Here is a 14,103-nt window from a genome sequence, read left to right as displayed (position 1 = left end):
GTTGTTCTGCTGAGACAGTAAGTAAGGTGTCTGAGGCAGGTGCCACGGGGGAAGGTGTAACAAGACTGCGCAGGAGTGGGTACACCAGTGTTGGCGAGGCCAGTCTGGAGCAATCAAAATCATTTTTTGGTTTGTCCTGTTTGACTTTTAGTAGAACTTTGGAGAGCAGAGGCAGAGGGGGAAAGGCATAGACTGATAGGTTTTTTTTCCAGCTGAAGGACAGAGCATCCACTTTCCAGGCTTTTTTGTGATGAGTTCTTGTGCAAAATTTAAACAACTGATAGCTCTGGGGTGAGGCAAAAAGATCTATGTCTGGGCTCCCCCATTTGCGTGTCAACATGTTGAAAACCCGTGGTTCCAGTTTCCATTCGTGAGGGTCCATGAGATTTCTGCTTAGTTCATCTGCCAGAGTAATCAGCTTTGCTGGCAGGAATTGAGCTTGTAGTTGTACTTGATAGGTCAAACAGTGTTCCCACAATGCCATGGCTAGTCTGCAAAGGGGGTAGGAGTGTGTACCCCCCCTGCTTGTTTATGTACCACATAACTGTGGTGTTGTCTGTCTTTATCAGTAATTGTTCTGGATGAAGGTAGTCCTTGAAGGCTGTCGGTGCACTCTGTACAGCTAGCATTTCTTTTTGATTTATGTGAAGGTGCATTTGATTTGGGCTCCATTTTCCCTGAATGCACTTCCCTGCCAGATGAGCACCCCATGCATAGTCTGATGAGTCTGTAGTTAGGATTTGGGTGGCAGTGGGTGGTGTGAATGGCAGTCCCTTGCTCTGGTGGCAGGCCTCTGCCCACCATAGGAACTCTAGGCGCAGGCAAGGTATGATAGGAATCATTGTTTCGAGGCTGTGACAATGTTGACTCCACAGACTTTTTAAGTACCACTGAAGTTTCCTCATATGCAGTCTTGCATATGGAATTAGAAGAATGCATGAGGCTATGAACCCCAAGGCTTGCAGTATTTCCCTTGCAGAAAGCAGGTCTTTTTGGCCACCTGTTTGAAGTAGGTCACCAAATGAATTTGCTTCTCTGGCATAAGGAAAGCCATCTGGGCAGTTTTATTCAAGCTTGCACCCAGCAATGTAATTATTTGAGAGGGTACCAGTTGTGATTTCTTGTCGTTTAAAGTGTACCCTAGACAAGTTAGAACCCTTTTTACAAACGACAGATGTTTTAGAAGAATGTCCTTGTTTTCCGCCTGAATTAGACCGTCGTCCAGGTATGGATATATTTGAATACTTCTTTGCCTGCAAAATACAATTACTGGAGCCAGGCACTTTGTAAAGTCCCTGGGTGCAGTAGATAAGCCAAAGGGCAGTGCAGAGAACTGGTAATGCAAGTAGCCTGCTTTGAAGCGGAGGTATCTTTTGCAAGATTCCCCGATTGGGATATGCAGGTAAGCCTCTTTTAAATCCAGAGTTGCCAACCAGGCATCTTTGCCTAGCATAGGAAGTAACTGGTGAAGAGTCAGCATCTTGAATTTTGGAATGTCCTGAAAGGTGTTTAGAGTAGATGAGTCCAGAATTGGACACCATGACTTGTCTTTTCTGGGTACCAGGAAAAGTCTTGAATAGAAACCTTGTCCCTTTTCCTCTTCTGGTACTGGATGAATAGCCCCCATGCTCATGAGGGGAAAAAAGAAGTTATGTACTCACCATAACGTTCCATCTGAGTAGGTACTTCATTTGTCTGCAACCTGTGGGTATTGGACCCGACCTCGGATCCGAGCCGGCAGCTTCACAAGCTAAAAGATCTGAGCTCCTAGCTCCTCCCCCTACCCATAACCCCCTGCTGCCTACTGTATTACCTCAGATCGAGTTTGCTCAGTCCTAAACAATTCACACCCTCAACAGAGGATCAAGCCCTGCTTCATCTCATGAAAAAGACATTTTGCAGATGGCCAGTTATCCCGATGTGGTTAGGGGGTATGAAGGGGGAGTTGGTTGCAGACAAATGAAGTACCTACTCAGATGGAACGTTATGGTGAGTACATAACTTCTTTATCTGAAGTAGTTACTTCATTTGTTCTGCAACCTGTGGGACAGAGTCCCCAGCTACCTATAGAAAGTAACCCTGGGTGGCCTTACGGAAGGATATTCCAAAGCACCGCGGAGCCAAAGGAAGCCCTACTCCTCAAAATCATATCCAATTTATAATGGGAGATGACCGTATGAGAAGTGGACCAAGTAGCTGCTGAACATATGTCATCCAGAGGAACCCTGGACCAGAAAGCTGCTGATGTAGCTATGGATCGGGTTGAGTGAGCGTGAATTCCCGTAGGAACTGGTTTACCTGAGGACGTATACCCATGGATTATGCACTGGGAAATCCAATTTGCCAGAGTTACTTTAGAAATTGCCTTTCCCATAGCTGATTTGGTAAAGGACACAAACAACTGATCAGACTTGCGAAAAATCCTTAGTCCTGTGCAGGTAGAAACATAATTGCCTGTGTATGTCCAGTTTGTGCAATGTGTATTCCCCTTTGTTCTGAAAATTTGGAAAAAATACTGGTAAATTGATTGATTGGTTAATATTCGACTCTGAAGCCACCTTCGGTAGAAAAGATGGGTTAGTCCTGAGGGACACACTATCCTTGTGAAAAATGAGGTAGGGGGGTTTCATGCACAGGGCTTGAAGTTCTGAGACCCTCCTGGCTGATGTAATCGCCACTAAAAAGGCTGTTTTCCAAGACAAGAATTTCAATGGAACTGAAGAGGCAGGCTCGAAGGGTGGACTTGTCAAAGCTTGTAATACTAAAGTTAAGTCCCACGGGGAAACTACAGATTTCACTGGTGGTTTCAAAACAAAAATGCCCCTCAGGAAGGTTTTGCATATCTTTGAGGATGCTACTGATCCCAGTCCATCCTCCACATGAAAGTGGGAAATGGCTGCTAACTGCACCTTAACTGTGGAAGCGCTCGCTCCCTTCTGAAAGATTAGTGACAAGAAATCCAGAACTGTAGGAATAGGAACTGTAAATAGATCAAGGCCCTTGCGTTCGGCCCAAATGGAAAAGCGTTTCCATTTACTATTGTAAATTTTTCTGGTAGCAGGTTTATGGGCCACCACCAGAATGGCCTTCACTGGTGATGAGATACCAGGAGTCCTAGCCATCAGAGGAACTGAATCAACCAAGCAGTCAGCTTGAGGTTTAGCAGGTTCAGGGTTTGGCATCCCACAGGATGCGAGATCAAATCTGGAATGGGATCCTAAATCCATGAAGGAACAACACTGAGACCGTAGGTAAGGGAACCAGATCTGACAAGGCCAGAATGGGGCTATGAGGATCACTCTGCTCCCCAACCGACGTGCTTTCTGAATGAACTTCGCCATAAGCGGGAGGGGGGGGTAAGCATAAAGAAGACCGGGTGGCCAAGCATGTACCAGAGCGTCTCTTGGGGCTTCCCCTGAAGGGGGAAGTATTACGAAGTACTCGCTGCACTTTGTGTTTGACGGAGAGGCGAAAAGATTGCAGCGAGGCCAACCCCATGCGCAGAAGATTTGCTTCGCAACTGAAGGATTGAGAAACCACTCGTACGGGGTGAAAATCACCCGACTCAGTTTGTCCTCCAATATGTTGGACCGACCCGGAATGTGCATTGCTATCAGAAAGCGGTCGGTGGATATTGCCCATTCCCACACTGTCATACCTTCTCGGCAGAGGGGATAAGACCTGGTCCCCCCCTGTTTATGTACCAGACTACCGCCATGTTGTCTGTCTGGATCGCAATAGTCCCTAGAGGGAGAAGGACATGGAGAGCTTGCAATGCCAAAAGCACCGCCCTCATCTCTAGGACACTGATATGCAAAGCGGTCTCTATGCGGGTCCAAGTGCCTTGGCCGGTTCTGCCCGAACAATGCCCCCCCCCACCCGAGGCGAGAAGCATCCGTGGTCAACGTGGCTTGGGGTGGGGGAATTACAAAAGGTCTCCCTTCTTGCAGCTCCCGCGAGCGAAGCCACCAAAGGAGGGAGTCCCTGCAAATTCTGCTCAGTGAAATCGGGGTGTTCAGCGGGTGAAGCACTAACGACCATTGAACTTGAAGAGTCCACTGTAAGATCCTCATCCGGAGGAGTGCATGAAGAGAGAGCCCGATGGCTGCTGCCATCGACCCCAGTGCCCTCAGGACCAACTCCGCCGCAGGAGCTGGGCTTCGAAGAAGGGCTAAGACCTGATGCGATAGGCTGTTCAGTCTGTCCGGAGTTAATAGGGCTCGACAAATGCACGTGTTCAACTTGGCCCCTATAAACTCCAAGACGTGTACTGGCTGAAGGGAGGACTTTTGAAGGTTCACTGATATGCCCAACTTCTGGGCAAGAGTTAGAGTGTAATCCCTTGCAACGCCGAGTTGATGCCTGCTGGGGGTGACGAGGAACCAGTCGTCCAGGTATGGAAAGACCTGAATTCCCTGGAGTCTCAGGTGGGCTGCGACCACTGCCATGACCTTGGTGAACACCCTGGGGGCTGAGGTGAGGCCAAACGGGAGAACCCTGAATTGATAATGACTGTCTCCTAGCAGGAAGCGCAGAAACCTCCTGGATCATCAGTCCATCAGAATGTGGTAGTACGCATCCTGGAGGTCTATGGAGCACATCCAGTCCTTCTCCCGAAGAAGGGGGAGAATAGCCTGAAGAGTGACCATCCGGAACTTTTCCTTGGGAATGAACAGGTTCAGAGCGGAGAGATCTAGAATCGGTCTTAAGTCCCCCATCTTCTTTGGCACTAAAAAGAAGCTGGAGTAGTGGCCCAATCCGGACTGGTCTGGGGGGACAGGCTGGATGGCTCTTTTTTTCTAGCAGCTTTGACACTTCTAAGGCTGCAGTCTCCCTTTGATCGGGTGGAACATCGGGGAGGCGCCTGACTTTGGGGGGTAGGTGTATGAAAGGAATGGAGTAACCTCTGGATATGATTTGGAGCACCCATCGATCTGTCGTGATGGACTCACAATTTGACAGATGCTCCGATAAACGCCTCCCAACTGCCTCCAGAGAGGGACAGCTGGGTAAGCCCTCAGGGCTGTTGCGCGGGCCTGTCAGAGAAAGGTTCCCTAGACCCGAAGTTACGTGGCCCCCCTCTGCCTCTGGGCCGGCGTCCGCCTTGTCCTCCTCTGCCTCTAGAGGATGAGTGGTCCGAAGCCGGGTGGGACTGCTGAGACTTGCGGAACCACAACTTCTTTTGTCCCCTCTGATTCCTAGAAAATGATTGTTGGGGATTCAAGAAGCGGATCCCGACGGCAGACAGCATCTTCCCATCCTTCTCGCTTTGGACCAGCATCTCACGTACGGTCTTGCCAAAAAGCAAAGATCCGTCAAAGGGCGCATTCGCGAAGGACGCCTTGAAGGGATCCGCAAAATCGCAAAGGCGAAGCCAGGCCTGACGCCGCAGGACAACCCCGGCTCACTAGCCCTAGCGGCTCCCTCAGTATCATGAGAGAGTAACCGCATGGACATGTTCGAGATGGACTTTAGAGTGGCCATACGAGTCACAAATGTGCCTTATCCGAGGCAGTCATGGACTCTGGGGGGGGCTGCAGCATATTCCTTAATTAGGTCTCACTGTAGCTTGATAATGTGTGCCATATAGTTCAGCACCCTTATAGAGAAGGTTGCTGAAGCAAACATCCGCTTCCCAATGCGGGCCCATCGCCCGAGATTCCTTATCTAGAGGATGGACCAAGGAACTCTCCTGTGCGAGTTCCTTCTTCGTGGTGGCCGCCACCAGCATGGCATCAACAGGGGACCCCTTAGCCCAGGACTGCCTATCTGCGGGGGGGCTAAGAACTTTGTCAGGATGTCTGGGGATTGGCTCCACGGTGTCGGGTTCTTTCCACGCCCTGGTGGTATTTAAGTCCACCAAGGGGTCAGCCAGAGGGGACACTCAGGAGGTAGACAAGCCCGCCTCCAGGAACACCGATTCGTCTGAGGAAGGTTTTTGGGCAGACCACCTCCCTCTAATACGCAACATTTCCATGATGTCTCCAAAGAAGACATCTTCGGGGGGTGATCTTGGGGAACCTTCCCCTTCATCCAAATCCGTGTCCGTGGTGATGGACTCGGGGGAGTCCAGGTGCCTCCTTTTACACTGCCATTTGTGAAGCACCTCCTCAGTGGGACTGTCCGAGGAGGGCTCGCCCACGGGTTCCTGTTCCTCCAAGGGAACTAACTGGAGGGTTTGAGCAGGCTGTCCCATAGGATGGACGATGGGAGGATAGACCCACATGCATAGGGGGGGCAGGAGGATCCGAGGCCCGGACCGGGGATCTGGAAGACCTCGACAGAACCCTCTCCACTACCTCAAAAGCCGAAGATCTACTTTCCCCAGGCTCCGAAAGTAGTCTCCTTGGCTCCGAAGCAGGGATCGGAGTCGGAGCCGAAGCAGTCGGAGTCGAGAGAGAGGTGTGCTCTGACCTACACTGCACTGGAGATACACCAATCCCCACGGATCCGATGCTCGGCCCTCGGCCCCAAGAGCTAGGATCCGACAAGCTCAAAGGCAAGGTTGGCGCCGACGAAACCCTGGCTCCGAAAGGGCCTGGATCCGATGACTCCAAAACCCTAAACCGGGTCAGAGAAGGAGTGATCGGAGCAAAGAGAGGGGCTGTGCCCCCCCCCGGGGGGGGGGGGGCAAGTGCACCCCCATCTGCATTTGGGTCTGCAGGAATCGATGCATCATCCGATCCATGTCCGTGTCGGTAAAGCTCCTGGTTGATCTAGAAGTCGTTGAGGCGGGCCGGGAGGGCCGCCTCGACCTCGAAGGAGACCGGTCCTTTTGTGAGACCTGTGCTTATCTTTCGCCTTGTGCCTCTTTTTTTCCTTGGAGAAAGAAGCACTAGAGTCCCCCGAACTCTGCACAGCAGAGGGAGTTTGAGTCCCAGGCTGAGCGGGGGGAACTGAAGGCGCCGGGGCTACGATAGTAGCCTGAGCCTTCGAAGGGGAGGAAGAAGCAGAATCCTGGGGAAGTAGGCCCGCCAGGATCAGCTTGTTCTTCCTGTCCCTAACTGCCTGAGGATTAAAGGCTGCACAAATTTGGCAAGCCGTTGATAAGTGGGCCACCCCCAGGCACAAGACACACTGAGTGTGGCCATCAGCTGGGGAAAGCTTATGGCCACACTTAGTGCACTTGGAAAAAATGGCTTTGGGCCCTTCCGCCATTACACAACACACATCCAAACACTAAGGGGGAGGAGAAGAAAAATGCCAACGACCACGAGAAAACTACCGAAAGGGGGCTAACACTCTATTTCTAAAGGGAAATTAACACTAACAAGCTTAAATTTAACTTAAAGAAATTTTCTCAAGGAGAAAAAGCTGAAACGACCTCACCAAGCTTAAGGAGCTCTTCACAAGTAGCGGTCTTCAGCCGCGGCAAACTCGATGCGAGGTAATACAGTAGGCAGCAGGGGATTATGGGTAGGGGGAGGAGCTAAGAGCTCGGATCTTTTAGCTTGTGAAGCTGCCGGCTCAGATCCGTGGTCGGATCCGATATCCACAGGTTGCAGAACAAATTAAGTAACTTCTTCAGATGTACTTGTTTCTGGGCCACTGCCCACTGATTGGGGGCAGGTCTGAAATTTGAGGTATTTAAATATAGTATCCCAGGGATACAGATTTCATTTCCACACGTTGCCAATTCCAAACAATTTTATTTGCTCCCCTTTGGGGGGCACCTGACATCTGGGGCAAGAAAATCTAATGTAATGGCTTCGGCTGCATGTTTTATACCCCTGATGCCCTGATGTCATGGAGGAAGGGACAGCAACCAACGCATGACCTAAGACTTTGTTAATCAGGCCGACTGAGGGCAACCTGCCAGCAGATTACCCAAATGTAATGACTGCAACAGTGAATACACTCGAACATCTACATTTATGGTAAGTGTACACAACTGTACTTTTCTGATTGCAACGCACATCCTGGGATGCTCAAGCATTTCAAGGGACAGACTGACTTGGGCTGTTCTAATGCCATACGAGTGGTCTCTGAAGCAATCGATAGCGGAGGAGATCTTCCTTGCGTGGGGTAAGCCTTGCTGCAATCTCTTCGCATCTCCTTCCAGTGTGAAGTGCAGCGAGTTCTTCGCTCTGATCCCCCTCACCAGAGGACTCCCCCCAGAGATGCCCTCATCCACACTTGGCCTCCTGGGTACTGTATGCTTACCCCCCGGTACCTGTCATTCTGAAATTTCTTCAGAAAGCTTGCCGACCTAGGATGCAAAGTGATCATCATAGCCCCGTTCTGGCCTTGTCAGGTGTGGTTCTCCTTCCTTTGGTCTCATGTTCTAACTCCTTGGATTCTGGATCCTTGCCCGGATCTCATCTCTTATCCCTCTGGCATCTGTCTGCCCGACCTGGACAGCCTCAAGCTGACAGCTTGGTTGCTCCAGTTCCCCTGATTGCTAGGACTCCCGGTCTGTCATCTTCAGTAAAGACTATTCTGGTGGCATCCCACAAAGCTTCCACTAGGAAGGTTTAGCACAGCAAATGGAAATGCTTCTCTATTTAGGCTTCTCAGAGGAACCTTAGATACCTTTACAGCCCAGGTTCCTGCCGTGTTGGAGTTTTTGTCCAATATTTTCCAACATAGGGCTAGTTTTTCCATGGTAAAAGTGCAACTGGCGGCCATCTCTAATTTTCATGTCGGCGAAAATATGAATGCTCTGGCCTCTGAGACTGTGTATAGCTTTTTTGAAAGGCACCTTTCTTTTATGCCCTCCGGTTAAGGAATCAGTCCCTCCTTGGGACCTTACCCTAGTTCTGCAGGCGTTAGTTGCTCCTCCCTTCGAACCAGTAGCATCAGTAGATTTGAAATTCTTATCCTGGAAAACAGCTTTCGTAGTGGCCATTACTTCGGCCAGGAGAGTTTCTGAGATTCAAGCTTTGTCTGCCATGCCCTCTTACTTGATCTTTCATAAAAACAGGGTTTCGCTCCGCACGAACCCTTCCTTCTTACCGAAAGTTGCCTCTGAATTAAATATTAATCAGACTATTTACCTGCCTGTTTTCTTTCCAAATTTTCAGAACAAGGGTAAATATAAACTGCATTTGCTAGATGTTCATAGACAGCTTTGTTTCTATTTGCATAGGACTAAACCCTTTCGTAAGTCTGACCAGTTATTTGTGTTCTTTTCTAGACCCTTTTTGGGCAAAGCCATATCCAAGGTCTCCTTAGCTAGATGGGGATTACACAGTGTATACTGAAAGTTTATAAGGACAAAGGTCTATCCCTGCCTGGTCCTGTTAAAGCTCTTTCTACCAGATCTGTGGCAACTTCTGCTGTTTTTTGGTTTAGGATTTCACTGGATGATATCTGTGCAGCAGTGACCTGGGCAAGGTCACATACATTTATTTCTCATAAGTTGGATTTGATCTCTAGAGGGAGAGCATCCTTTGGCTTTGCGATGCTCAGGAATATCCTTCCATGAGGGCCTCCCAGGAGTTTTGGTAGCTGGGGACTCTGTCCCACAGGTTGCAGATAAATGAAGTTAACTACTTCAGATAAAGAAGTTATGTACTCACCATAATAATGTTCCATCTGAGTAGTTATACTTCATTTTCTGCAACCGTCCCGCCCTCCTTCCCTCGAACCTGTTCTAGGTTAGTGCTGTTATTGATTTGCTGATAGTTTGGATAGTGGCAAACTCGATCTGAGGGGAAGGTAGGAGATGAGGGATTATGGGTAAGGGGAGGAGCTTGGAGCAGATGCTTTGAAAATGTTGCCGGCTCAGATCCGATATGGATCCGAATACCCACAGGTTGCAGAAAATGAAGTACAACTACTCAGATGGAACATTATGGTGAGTACATATTTTTTTTTTTTTTTTTGTGCAGTCTCATACTCAGCCTGCCTTTTCTTTATTTCAGCCTCTGATTTTTGCAGTTTTATCAGCTCATCTGAATATCTATTTAAATCTTCTTCCATTTTTCTAGTCTTTTGTTATTTGACTTGATATACTTCTTCAGTGCTTTGTTTATTTTAATCACTTCTGACATATTACTTATTTTTTTCCTGTATATTACTGGAAGCCATACCTTGCACCAGAGTTGGAGCTTTAACTGTTTTTTTGTTGAACACAGCTGCAGGATTCTTTCCAGTCAGTGTCTTCTATTCACCTTTCTCATCCAGGCAGTATAATTTACTAGCCAGTAACTGAATTTTACTCATGTTGGCAATATCACCGTCTGTTTCTCAATTTCTATTTTTGCACTGGGAAAGCTGAAATGAAGCTGTTGATCAGTGTGCAGCATCATCTTGGGAAGTCCCCAATTTTTTATTTTAATTTCCTTTCTGCCATGGTTTTGCCAGAATCAACTCTGTGCTGGTATGATTGCATCTTTACTAGTTCAATTTTTGGCTGCTTTTTCATGACCAGTTTTAAAGCATACACACTGTGCTATTTCAGTTAACAAATCCTGCTGTGCGTTACCAGTCTGGTTGCTTATTTGTACTTACATAAGTACAGTGCAGTATGTTACTTCCAGTTTCTGTGGTACAGCAGAAAATTTCATATTTTCTCTGCATACTGTCCTCTTGCTGTACTTTTTTTTAAACAGCTCTTCTCAAGAAGCCTCATACTGAACCAGTATTTCATTTTCAGACACTTTTTGCACTTTCATCAGTTCATCTGAATAGCTTGTTAAGGCTTCTAATTTTTCCATCTTTTTTATTTGAGATATTTCTTCAGTGTTTCATTTATTCTAAATGTGTCTGAGTACGTTTGATGTACTTTTTCCTCTTAAATTATTGGAAGTCGTATCCTGTGCCAGAGCTGAAACTTGAATTGCTGAACACCTGCAGGATTCTTTCGAAGTAATTTATCTCTTTTTCTAGTTGGTTTCTCTCCGCTTCTCCAAATTGCATCTTTACCAGGAATCAGGCAGTTTAATTACTAGCCAGTAACCAAATTGTATTCAGACTGAAAGTTTCAGTGGTTCTTTTTCTCAGTTACTGTTTAATACTAGGAGAGCTTAAATCAGTCAGCCTGGAAATCCTAACTTGGAGTACGTTTTATAAATTGTAAATGTTTTAGGTTTCTTCCAGACTGAGGAATTCACAGTAGCTTTTAACACTTTGTGATGCAGCTAATCTTGGGGGCTAGTTTTTGCATTAGCTACTACATGTCTTTGTTACAAGTCTTGTTGTTTCACTGCCTTAAAGACTTTATATAAACCCAGAAGACAGACAATACAACAATTTCTTGTCCAGGTATTAAGTTCTGCACCGCTCCCTTTTTGTAGTTTTTGCTTGCTAGAAACCCTTGCGACATTCAGCTAGCTACATAAACAGTAAATACTAACCAGTTTTGATTACATTTGTACATCATATTCTCCTGGACTTGTGGTGTTTAAATTTGGAAAACAGACTACTTGTGTCAGCTGACTATACTTTATTATTTTTACTGCAATATGGTTAAATCCTATTTGTTGCATGTCTTGGCTGGCAATCATTGTTTGAGGAAAGGTCATTCCCCCAGCCTCTCTTTTCCTATTTTTGTTGAAAAATTTTAGTACTTTCTGCATTTTTTATAGAGTTCATGAGCTTTTTTCCCTGAACTTAAATACTGTGATATATTTGCCTGAGTTCTATTAAGAGCAATTGTTTTAGACTTTACCTTCATCTCAACTTTAGATGTTTTGCAGCTATTACTTTATCTGTATTCACTTCTGTATCTTTATAATTTTGATGTCTATTCCTGCATTTTTGATCTACTAATAAACATTTGGTCTGCAGTAGCATCTTCAGAAAACTCTGAAAAGTTAGCTTATTCAGTTTATGCTCCAATGTGAAGCAGCATCACTAGTTGATTCCTTCTTGGGATTAATCTGGGGAATGTCAAAGTTCATTCACTCCAGTGTACCTTGACCCCTTCTCAGTCTTGGACCTTGAGCTGAAATGGCCCATCTCTGCAGATTCTTTTGATCAAGGGATGTAGAGGAAGTAAAATGAAGAGACCATCACATTTAATAGACAAAAATATATATATTGTATTAAGCTGATGCACAACAGTGAGAATGTCCATTACAAATATAGCTTATCAGCAAACCTCATGAGCTTGGGGGGGGGCTATATCTGTCTCTCCCTCTGTGTGTGTTTGTGTATGTATCTGTATCTATTAAGCTATATATAAATAGCTATATAAATATATAAACTAGAAGAAAGATGCCCCACTCCAAAACAATGCTAAAATTTTCAATGTGAAATACCTTAAGCCTCTTATAGTGTAGACCCATGGGATGTATGCAGATGATCACTTAAGAGCATACCAGTGTTTCTTGCTATTTGGCTTAGAAATTACTGTAACTGTGTAATGCAAAGTTGAAGACTTTAGCTGTGCTGGGTCTTTCTAGTAGTTTTCACTGAATAGTTTCCCTGTGTGACCATTTTACCCTTTGGTTTGGGTGCTATTCGGGATAGTTTGCAGTCATCCAAATGTTATGAATATAGGGATTATTTTTAAGTTCTGTATTTTTAAGTTCTGAATTTCTAAAGTATGGCTAAACAATCCACTTATACTGCACTGACCAACTCAGAAAAGGGGAGAAACATGGCATGTCATATGGATAGTGAGGTTTGGCTTTATTGGCCTGAATACACCAGTAAACACTTATAAAGTGCATGTAAAATGTTTTGGGTGTTTAAAAGCCATGTAATTGAAACACTTATGTCCTTAAGAGGTCGTTTACATATATCCAATGGGTCTCCAATACAGGAGATTTAAGATATTAACAGTGAAGACTTAGTTGGTCTGTGTGACATTTTTACCTTTTGTTTTGGATATGTTTGGAAAGAGAGAGAACAGAAGCTTTAACTAGCTCTTTCAGCGTAAGTGGTAGTCCCACCTACTGGAAAGTTCTTTAATACATGGGAAACGCATGCAAGCAGATATGGTTAATGTAGTATGTAAGCTGGTTTAAACTGGTTTAACCAAAGCTTATATATATTGTCAGGCTTTTCTGCACGCATGCATTGAGCAACTTTGCACATTTTTTGCGAAAGTACAAAATAATTCAGAGCATAAGTTGAAATTATTATGCACTTTTTCCATTCTTGAAGGAGACAAAACATGTCGGCTGGACTTCTGTACTCTGTTCAAAGGCACGCCTTTTCAAAACAAGTATTTTTTCACAGTCACACTCTCCTGACATTGTGAATGCCACTTCATATCAGCATGCCAGTGGAGAAAGTATTGCCTTGCTTGGACTTGACAGTTTCAGAAAAGTCCCTTAGTCATGTAGTGGTGGTCTCTAATACAGCAGAAGTAAGCAAAATAGAACAGCAGACTTTCACAGCCTTTATTTTAATTTGTGTATAGATATTTCATGCATGTTAACTGCTTGAGGCAACTGTTTTATATTGACTGTGCATCACCTAGCAGTGTTTTGTATTTAACTGAGGGTGGGTCAACTCCCCATCCTTACCATAATGAGAGAGCACTTTTGATAAGTGCCATTTTGGGTAAGTCACCGCCTGATGAGTTGTCTTGGATCCATTTAATCATAGCTGTTTTTAGAATGTGCATTTTTAGAGTTACTGTCCAAGATAGTTGCCATTATTTCTAAACATTGCATTTTGAGGGAGGGGATGCAAGGAGATGCAAGCTACTTCAATTCTGGGGCATTAGTACAGAAGGAGGTTGCTCTTCCTCAATGCAGCTGTCCTGGGATTGAGCAATAGTTTTGATGACTGAGGATTGGCTAGTGGAGGGTAGAATTAAGTAGTGAAAGATATTTTACATTTCTCAGGGGAGGATGTTTATTCAGTCTCCAGCATTGTTAGCATTTAATTGAATATCAGGAAGCATGAGGGTGGACTACTGTGTAAGTTGTGTAAGCTTGGGAAAGTAGACTTGGAACTGGTCTGTTTTTTACATTGTACAGTCTGTCACTGCTTACATTGGGACATTGTTTGGAGGAGGTTATGTACGTAATTAGTAAAGGCTTCCCAGGTATGAATCTGCTGACAGGTTGCCATGCCTTCTCATCTCTGTAAAGCAAATGACTCGTTAGTCTGTTGTAGGGGGACTAGCCAGGCAGAAAGCTGGTTCACATAAATTTGAGAGTTAAAAATATTAAAAAGAAGACTGAAGGGCCGTCATTTGTC

The 14,103-nt window shown here is 45.7% G+C and overlaps 1 protein-coding gene across 3 annotated transcripts in view; it reads left to right on the top strand.

The window, feature by feature from the left end:
• The window catches only part of LOC122799903 (E3 ubiquitin-protein ligase RNF14-like), a 975,557-nt gene that overhangs the window by 961,263 nt on the left and 191 nt on the right, over nucleotides 1–14,103 (top strand). The window lies entirely within an intron of this gene.

This window comes from Protopterus annectens, chromosome 4.part0, assembly GCF_019279795.1.
Source record: "Protopterus annectens isolate FY-2018-M chromosome 4.part0, PAN1.0, whole genome shotgun sequence".
NCBI classification, from domain to species: domain Eukaryota; kingdom Metazoa; phylum Chordata; order Ceratodontiformes; family Protopteridae; genus Protopterus; species Protopterus annectens.
The sequence above is the reverse complement of the archived record's forward strand: the minus strand, read 5'-3'. Positions and strand labels throughout refer to the sequence as shown.